The following is a 6,897-nucleotide window of genomic DNA, read 5'->3' as shown; positions in this document are numbered from 1 at the left end:
ACAACCCAGTCAACTCTTGCGAACCCCACAGCCACGTGATCGGCACCCAGGCAAAGACGAAGGATGTCGTCAGCCCCACGAGGGCGCCCCAACGTTCCTCCCTTCTGCCCCACGGCCCCCATGGCTCCGACTTCCACGGTATTCTGTGTCCGGGGAGTACTTTTTGGTAATAAGCTTTATCTTGTCCTTCATTTCTAAAATTTACATGGCGCAGTTTTCACTATCCTGGGTGAGGAGTTCTACGTTTCGACAAAGGTACAGAGTCGTGGAAATCGCCACCCGCACCGTGGCCAGAACGTGGCTCCATCCTGAGAATCTCCCTCCAGGTGCTTCCTCCTGGGTCTTCGGACCCTCACCCCGAACCCAGTCCCCGGAAACCGCTGATCGCCGTGGCTGATTTTTAGGATATTTTCCGGGATGTCGTATCAAGACAAGCCTATCCGTAGGGAGGATTCAGGTTGGCTTCTCTCCCTTAGCGTTTGAGGTTCACGCCTACAGGCGGGACGTCCCAGGCCTCCTCTGACTGCCAGCGACATTCCTCCACAGAAGACGGGGCGCTGTTTCCCGAGCGAGGGGACCGTGAACACGGCTGCTACAGACACACGTGCTCGTGTCTCCAGGATAAATCCCTCGAGGTGGGATTCGCGGGGCCAGGGTCTGCAAGGCCCCGAGGACAGCTTCCCAAAGCCGCCGCCCCACTGTGCAGGCAGCCTCGACGGATGACACACCCAGTTGCTCCGCGTCCCCTTCAACACGTGGTGCTGTCCCTAGTTTTCCTCCGAGCCATTCTGAGATGTGTGTGAGGGTGTCTCCTTGGGGAGTTAGTGCGCTTCCCCCGACAGTGTCTGGGCGCCGTCCGTGTAACCCTCTCGGGGAAGGATCTGGTCACATAACTTACCGTTTCTTTTAGTGCCTTGTTTTCTTTTTCTTTTTTTTTTTTTTATTCATTCAACAGAGACAGAGACAGCCAGCGAGAGAGGGAACACAAGCAGGGGGAGTGGGAGAGGAAGAAGCAGGCTCATTGCGGAGGAGCCTGATGTGGGGCTCGATCCCAGAACGCCGGGATCACGCCCTGAGCCGAAGGCAGACGCTTAACCGCTGTGCCACCCAGGCGCCCCTAGTGCCTTGTTTTCTTATGACCGCGTTTGGAAAATTTTTCTGTAGTCTGGACACAAGTCCTTTATTGGTATGTGGTTTGCAAATATTTCCTCCCATTCTGTAAGCTGGCTTTTCATCATCTTTTGTGGAGCGAAAGTTTTAAGTTTCGATGCTGTTCGATGCACCCGTTTTTTAAATTCTGTGGATCATGCCTGGGGTGTTTTCTCTGAGAACTTTTCACCAAACCCAAGGCCGTGAAGATGTTCTCTGTTCTGTTCTTCTGAGAGTTTTACACGTTACATTTATTTATTTATTCACTTTTTTAAAAAATTAATTTATTCATTTATTTTTTTTAAAAGATTTTATTTATTTGGGAGAGAGAGATAGCAAGAGGGAGCAGAGCAGGGAGGAGAGGGAGAAGCAGGCTTCCCACTGAGCAGGGAGCCCGATGCGGGGCTCGATCACAGGACCCTGGCCCATGACCTGAGCCGAAGGTGACGCTTCACCGACGAGCCCCCCAGGCGCCGTTCTTCCTCTTCTCCTCCCTCCTCCCCCTCGTCCTCCTCCTGCTCTTCCTCCTCCTTCTGCGAACGGATGTTCAGTTGTTCCAGCACCCGTTGGTAAAACGCTGCCATCTCGTTTCAGGCCCTCACACTCTGCGCTGTGTATCTCGCGCACTCCCAGGAGGACCGTCGCACCCGCTGGTGAACCGATTCTCTTAGGTAAAGTCCCTCTTTGCTTCTTTGCTTTTCTTTACAAGTTCAGAACCAAACTAAAAAACCTGAGCATTTCATTTTTGCCATTTTGAACGTTGTCTAAGCAGAAGACTTGCACAAGGTGAACCCTGCACCGTCTGGTTTCTGTCTCTGCGTCCGCGTTGTGTCCGCCACACAACACACTGCCGCGTGAGGCTGTAAGTCCTCCATCCCCACGGCCGCTCGGGGTTCCATTCGTTCGTTTCTCTGACCAGCACTTTACACCTGTGGTGTGCAGCGGCCGGACTTTGTGCCAGTCGCAGGTGTGCAGCATACGGCCCGGGGCTGGGCTACATTGTGAAATGATCACCACAATGGGGTCCAGCTGACGCCTGGACCCCGTGTAGTCACACCTTGTTTTCCTGTGATGAGAACTCCTGAGATCAACTGTCAGCAACGCTCAGACATGTGGAGTGCGGTCCCCGTGCTGCGCTCTCCTCGAGCACCGCCGACGGCGTCTGGGGGACTCCAGCTCGGGGCTGCGCTGAGCAAGGCGGCTGTGGGTGTTGGGCACACGCCGTTGGGTGCCGTCTGCCTGACTTTCTGTGGGTAAATAGCTGCATGCGGAGGCGCCAGGCTATGAGGTGTGTCCCAGATGCTCTCTTCTGCCAAAGTGCACGCACCAATTTACCCACCCCGCTAGCTCCGGTGAGTTCTCGTGGGCTGCGTCTGTCCCCCCGTCTCCTTTATTCAACAACGACATGCTCCTTGCTTCTTCTCTGGTATTAGGAACGTCCTTGCCGCCTGGGGCGCCTTGGTGGCTCAGTGGGTTGGGCATCCGACTCTTGGTTTCAGCTCAGGCCATGATCTCGGGTTCCTGGGATCAAGCCCCACCAGGGGCTCTGCACTCAGCAGGGAGTGTGCTTGGGATTCTCTCTCCCTCTCCTTCTGCACCCCCCACTTGCGCACGCGCTCTCTCTAAAATAAATAAATCTTATAAAAATGTCTTTTCTGTGTAATGAGGAACAGGACGTTCACGTCATTTCCCGGGACCTCCAGCTCCCCAGAGGCTGGGAGTGCTGGCTGCTGAGGGCCGTGGCTGTCCCTCCCTGGACCCTGCCCGTGGCCACACCTAAGGTCATGCCTACCCCAGGATTGGCCCAAAGGCAAGGCTGGGACACCAGGTTTGTGCTTGGTGAATCACTTACTTGGATAAGACAAAGTCTCCATGCCTCGATGCCACGGCTTCGTTTATATCCAAAAGAATGAAAAGCGGAACTCGGGGACTCGCTGAGCTGTGCTCGTAGCAGCAGCCGAAGCGCGGAAGAAACCCAGGTGTCCATGGACAGGTCAGCGGGGCAGGCTTCGTGGGCGTGGGAACCCGGCTCTGCAGGTTTTCCGACTTGAAATTCCCCTTAGGTTTGAACAAAGGCCCTGTGTTGTCATTTAGCCCCTGCCTGCGCCTAGCTGGACAGGCCGCGGCTGCTGCCCAAGTCCCGCAACGGCTGGCCTACCGTCAGGGCAGGGGGCTGGCCACTCGGTGCCTTGGTCTCCCTGTTAGAGCGGGAGGAGAGGCCCTCTCCCGGAAAAACGCGCGTTAGGGCTGCAGGTGGGCGGAGAAGGCCGGAGAGTTGGCGAGCGGCACCTGCTGGACGCGGGGGGCATGACGTCCAGGTGGCCGGCAGCCTGGCGGGGCCGCCTCCTCCCCGCCGCCCACTTCCCGGATGCTGCCCCCTCCTCTGCCTCCACCGGGTCAGCCCCCATCACGCCCGCCAGGACCAGCGCTGTCCCCTCCGCTCCGGATCCCCGGCTCCCGCCCTCGCCCCCCGTCCGGCTTCCCCGAAGCGGCCACCAGAGGGCGCCCATGAACATCCGAGTCAGGTCCCGCCCGGCTCTGCCCGCAGCCCTCCAGGGTTCCTAGGTCCCAGGAGGAAAAGCTCAAGTCCTCCCTGCGCGGTCCCCTAGGCCCTGCACGACCTGCTCCTGTCCCCTCCGCCAGCCCTCCCCGCCTCCCTCTCTACCCCTGGCTCACTCTGCTCCACCCACACGGGCCCCCTGGCTGTTCCTCCAATAAAAAAGTCCACTGCTGCCCCAGGACCTTTGCATAGGCTGTGCCCGCTGCCTGAACGCCCTTCCCTCATGTCACTATTGTTACCCATCCTGCCTTGCTACTCTACTCTTCTTCACTGATTAAGTCCTGGTGATACGCACCACCTCCTTTGCCATAACCGCAGTGCCCGGGACAGTGCCCGGCACCGTGGGCCTTCAAGGAGTAACCCACTGACAAACAGAAGGTGCAAAAATTGAAACCCTCGTGCACTGCTGGTGGGAGTGCGAAATGGGGCAGACACTGTGGGAAAGGGGCTGGTGGCTCTTCCAAAGTGAAACAGAGAACTACCATTTGACCCAGCAATACCACTTGTGTCTATAGCCAACAGAACTGGAAGCAGGGTCTCAAATAGGTATTTGCACACCCTTGTTCACTCCAGGATGACTGCCAAAGAGCTGAGAGGTAGAAACACCCAAATGTCCACTGATGACGGAACAGTAAAGCAAAAAGTGGTTCATCCATAAAATGATTATTCAGCCTTAGAACGGAAGGACCCTGACACCTGCCATGTTGTAGACAGACCCTGACACCAGCCACGACATACACAGACCCCAAGGACACCGTGCTCAGCAAGATCAGCCAGACCCAGAAGGACACATCCCGCAGGACCCCACTCCCGGGAGGTCCCCAGAGGAGTCCCGTCCACACAGACAGAGAGAGAGTGGATGGTGGGAGCCAGGGCTGGGGCAGGGGCTGGGGAGTCCGTGCTTCCTGGGACAGAGTCTCTGTGGGGGGAGATGGAACGTTCTGGAGACGGGGGAGGGGGAGGGCTGAAGGATGGGGTGAGTGTGCTTCATGCGGCAGAGCTGTGCGCTTAGAAGTGGTTACGACGGTGAGTTTTATGTGTACTTAACCATTTTTTAAAAAGGAAAAGAGCCCACGAGAAGATTGCAGAGACAGGCCCAACGCTCCAGCCCGGCAGCCCAGACGAACGAACTGGAAGTCAGGGCTTGGTCAGAGAACCTCGGAGCAGGGGCCCCAGTGCCAAGGCCGGAGCCCAGGGCAGGAGGCACATCCCGGGGCAGCTGCGGCCGCTTCTCCCGTGAGCTCAGACACCGGCCGGTCACACGGAGGCCAGGCAAGACCCTCCAGAGCGCCGGCACCCTGCACTGCCCACCATCCACCCACCATGGCCAGCAATAGGAAATAAGCCAGAGGGGGCCACAGCATTTAGGAACAAAATTTATTCCAATTTAAAACAATTCATTTCAGGAGAAAGATATGAAAAGTCAATTTCCATCAGCTATCTCTGGATTAAGGGGTCAGGGCCCCGACACGTTGAGCGAAGCCCGCCGCCCCACCTGCCCCAACATGGCAGCCTTGCCCCGGGAGGTTGGCATGGAGCTAATGGGCCTGTCCCCCAGCGCGCACAACAATACATGCATTTCAAATGACAAAAGGTTTAAAAACAGTATTTTTATATAATATTCTTCTTTAAAATAGGTTAAGGTTGAAACCGTCTGAAATCAGGACTGTGTAATATACAAGTACAACCAGAGGTCGGCCGGGGCCGGCGTGCCTCCCACACCGCCACTTGGGGGCACTGGCACGGTGATGCCTCTGGGGGGGCGGCGGGGGGACCAGGGCCCCGGCAGCGGTTTTGCCTCCGCTGGGAACCTGACACAGTGGGAGGAAGATGGAGTTCCCCAGGGTGGAAAACGAGAAAAACAAACCTCACACAATGGGCAAGGAAGGGGCCCGGACCACCCCGGCCCCAGTGGCACTGGCACAGAGCGGGTCTCCGACCCTCTAGGGCACACAGCAGTGTCCCTGCCCTCTGGTCCTGGGCCCTCGGGGTTCCAGAAGCGCCAGGCAAGGGTGGTGTGGCACTCCGGCCAGGCTTTGGCTCTGGGGTGCTTGGCACACTGCTCCCTCCGGGAAGAATTAATACTTCGAGTGCCCAGGCCCACATGCTCAGGTCGGCCTCCGAGCCCCAATCCAGTTCCCTTGTGATCTGGGCCCGAGAGAGGCGCTGAGACATTGAGGTGCCCACCCCACGAGGACCCCGAGTTCCCTGTTTTGCAGCCCCCGCCAGCAGCACTGCCTGTCCTGGCACTGAGGGCGCACGCTGGGGGCTATGGCACGCCAAACCCTCCCCCCCACCCAGGCAGACACGACACCACGAGGGCCCGTTCTGCCCCCAGAGAGGACTAATCACTAGGAATGTCGCTGCCCCACCCTCAAGGGGCCCCCTGCAGTCGGCCCAAGACCCCTCCTAGCTCCCTCCTCCGACACCAGCAGGCCAGCCCCTGCGTCAGGAGAGCGGAGGGAGCGGGGCCAGGCACACCGGACCAGCATCTGGGTCGATGTCCGAGTTGCTTCTACTGTCTGTCGGCAGCCCAACCAACAGCGGCCACACAGACCGCGACCGGGCCGTGTCCAGATGCAGGGGGTGGGTCCAAGGCATCACTGGCAGCTCATTCCCTCAACGTTGTGCAAATCAAAACAACACAAAAATACCCACAGAAAAACACTGTAGCGCTCAGTCCACATCAGATGAAAACGCCACCCCCCCAAACACAGCCCCCCCCTTGTTCCCACCCTCCAAGCCCCTCGGAAGAAGGGGGCCCAGGCAAGACGGCCCGTGGCTCTGGCTCAGTGCGTGGCCGTGGCCGTGGCCAGGCCTGGAAGCCACCCGGGGCCGCGGCGCCAGCAGCCGCTGGCTGGCCCTCCATGGCTCTGGGCAAAGTGCGCGTCGTGCTGCGTGCGTGCCTCGGGGGCAGGGGGTCGGGAGCAGAAGTGGGAGAAGCCGGCGAGGGCTGGGGGAGGCTGCGCCTGGAAACCGCCGCGGGCGACTCCCTGCTCTGCCTCTCGGGGACAGACCTGAGAATATTCTGAAAAAGTCCCCACCCCACCCTCGCTGTCTCCAAGTTGGTTTCAAAACAGAACAAATCAAAAGTGACTCCCAATCCAAGAGGGCCCTCTCCCGGCTCCTGGGCGCAGTGGGGCACCCTCGGCTCCTCAGGGGTGTCTGGACGGCAGCCTGTGGGGCCC

General features: G+C 58.6%; 1 long non-coding RNA gene across 1 annotated transcript; it reads left to right on the top strand.

Annotated features, from left to right (window-relative positions):
* The first annotated feature begins 12 nt into the window (after positions 1-12).
* LOC109490272 lies at positions 13-4,250 on the top strand. The gene is made up of 3 exons (XR_004624557.1): positions 13-1,186; positions 1,744-1,820; positions 1,922-4,250. It is a non-coding gene; the product is annotated as an uncharacterized LOC109490272 (long non-coding RNA).
* The last annotated feature ends 2,647 nt before the right edge of the window (positions 4,251-6,897 follow it).

The sequence above is a fragment of the Ailuropoda melanoleuca genome, chromosome 4 (genome assembly GCF_002007445.2).
Source record: "Ailuropoda melanoleuca isolate Jingjing chromosome 4, ASM200744v2, whole genome shotgun sequence".
Taxonomy (NCBI): Eukaryota; Metazoa; Chordata; class Mammalia; order Carnivora; family Ursidae; genus Ailuropoda; species Ailuropoda melanoleuca.
The sequence above is the reverse complement of the archived record's forward strand: the minus strand, read 5'-3'. Positions and strand labels throughout refer to the sequence as shown.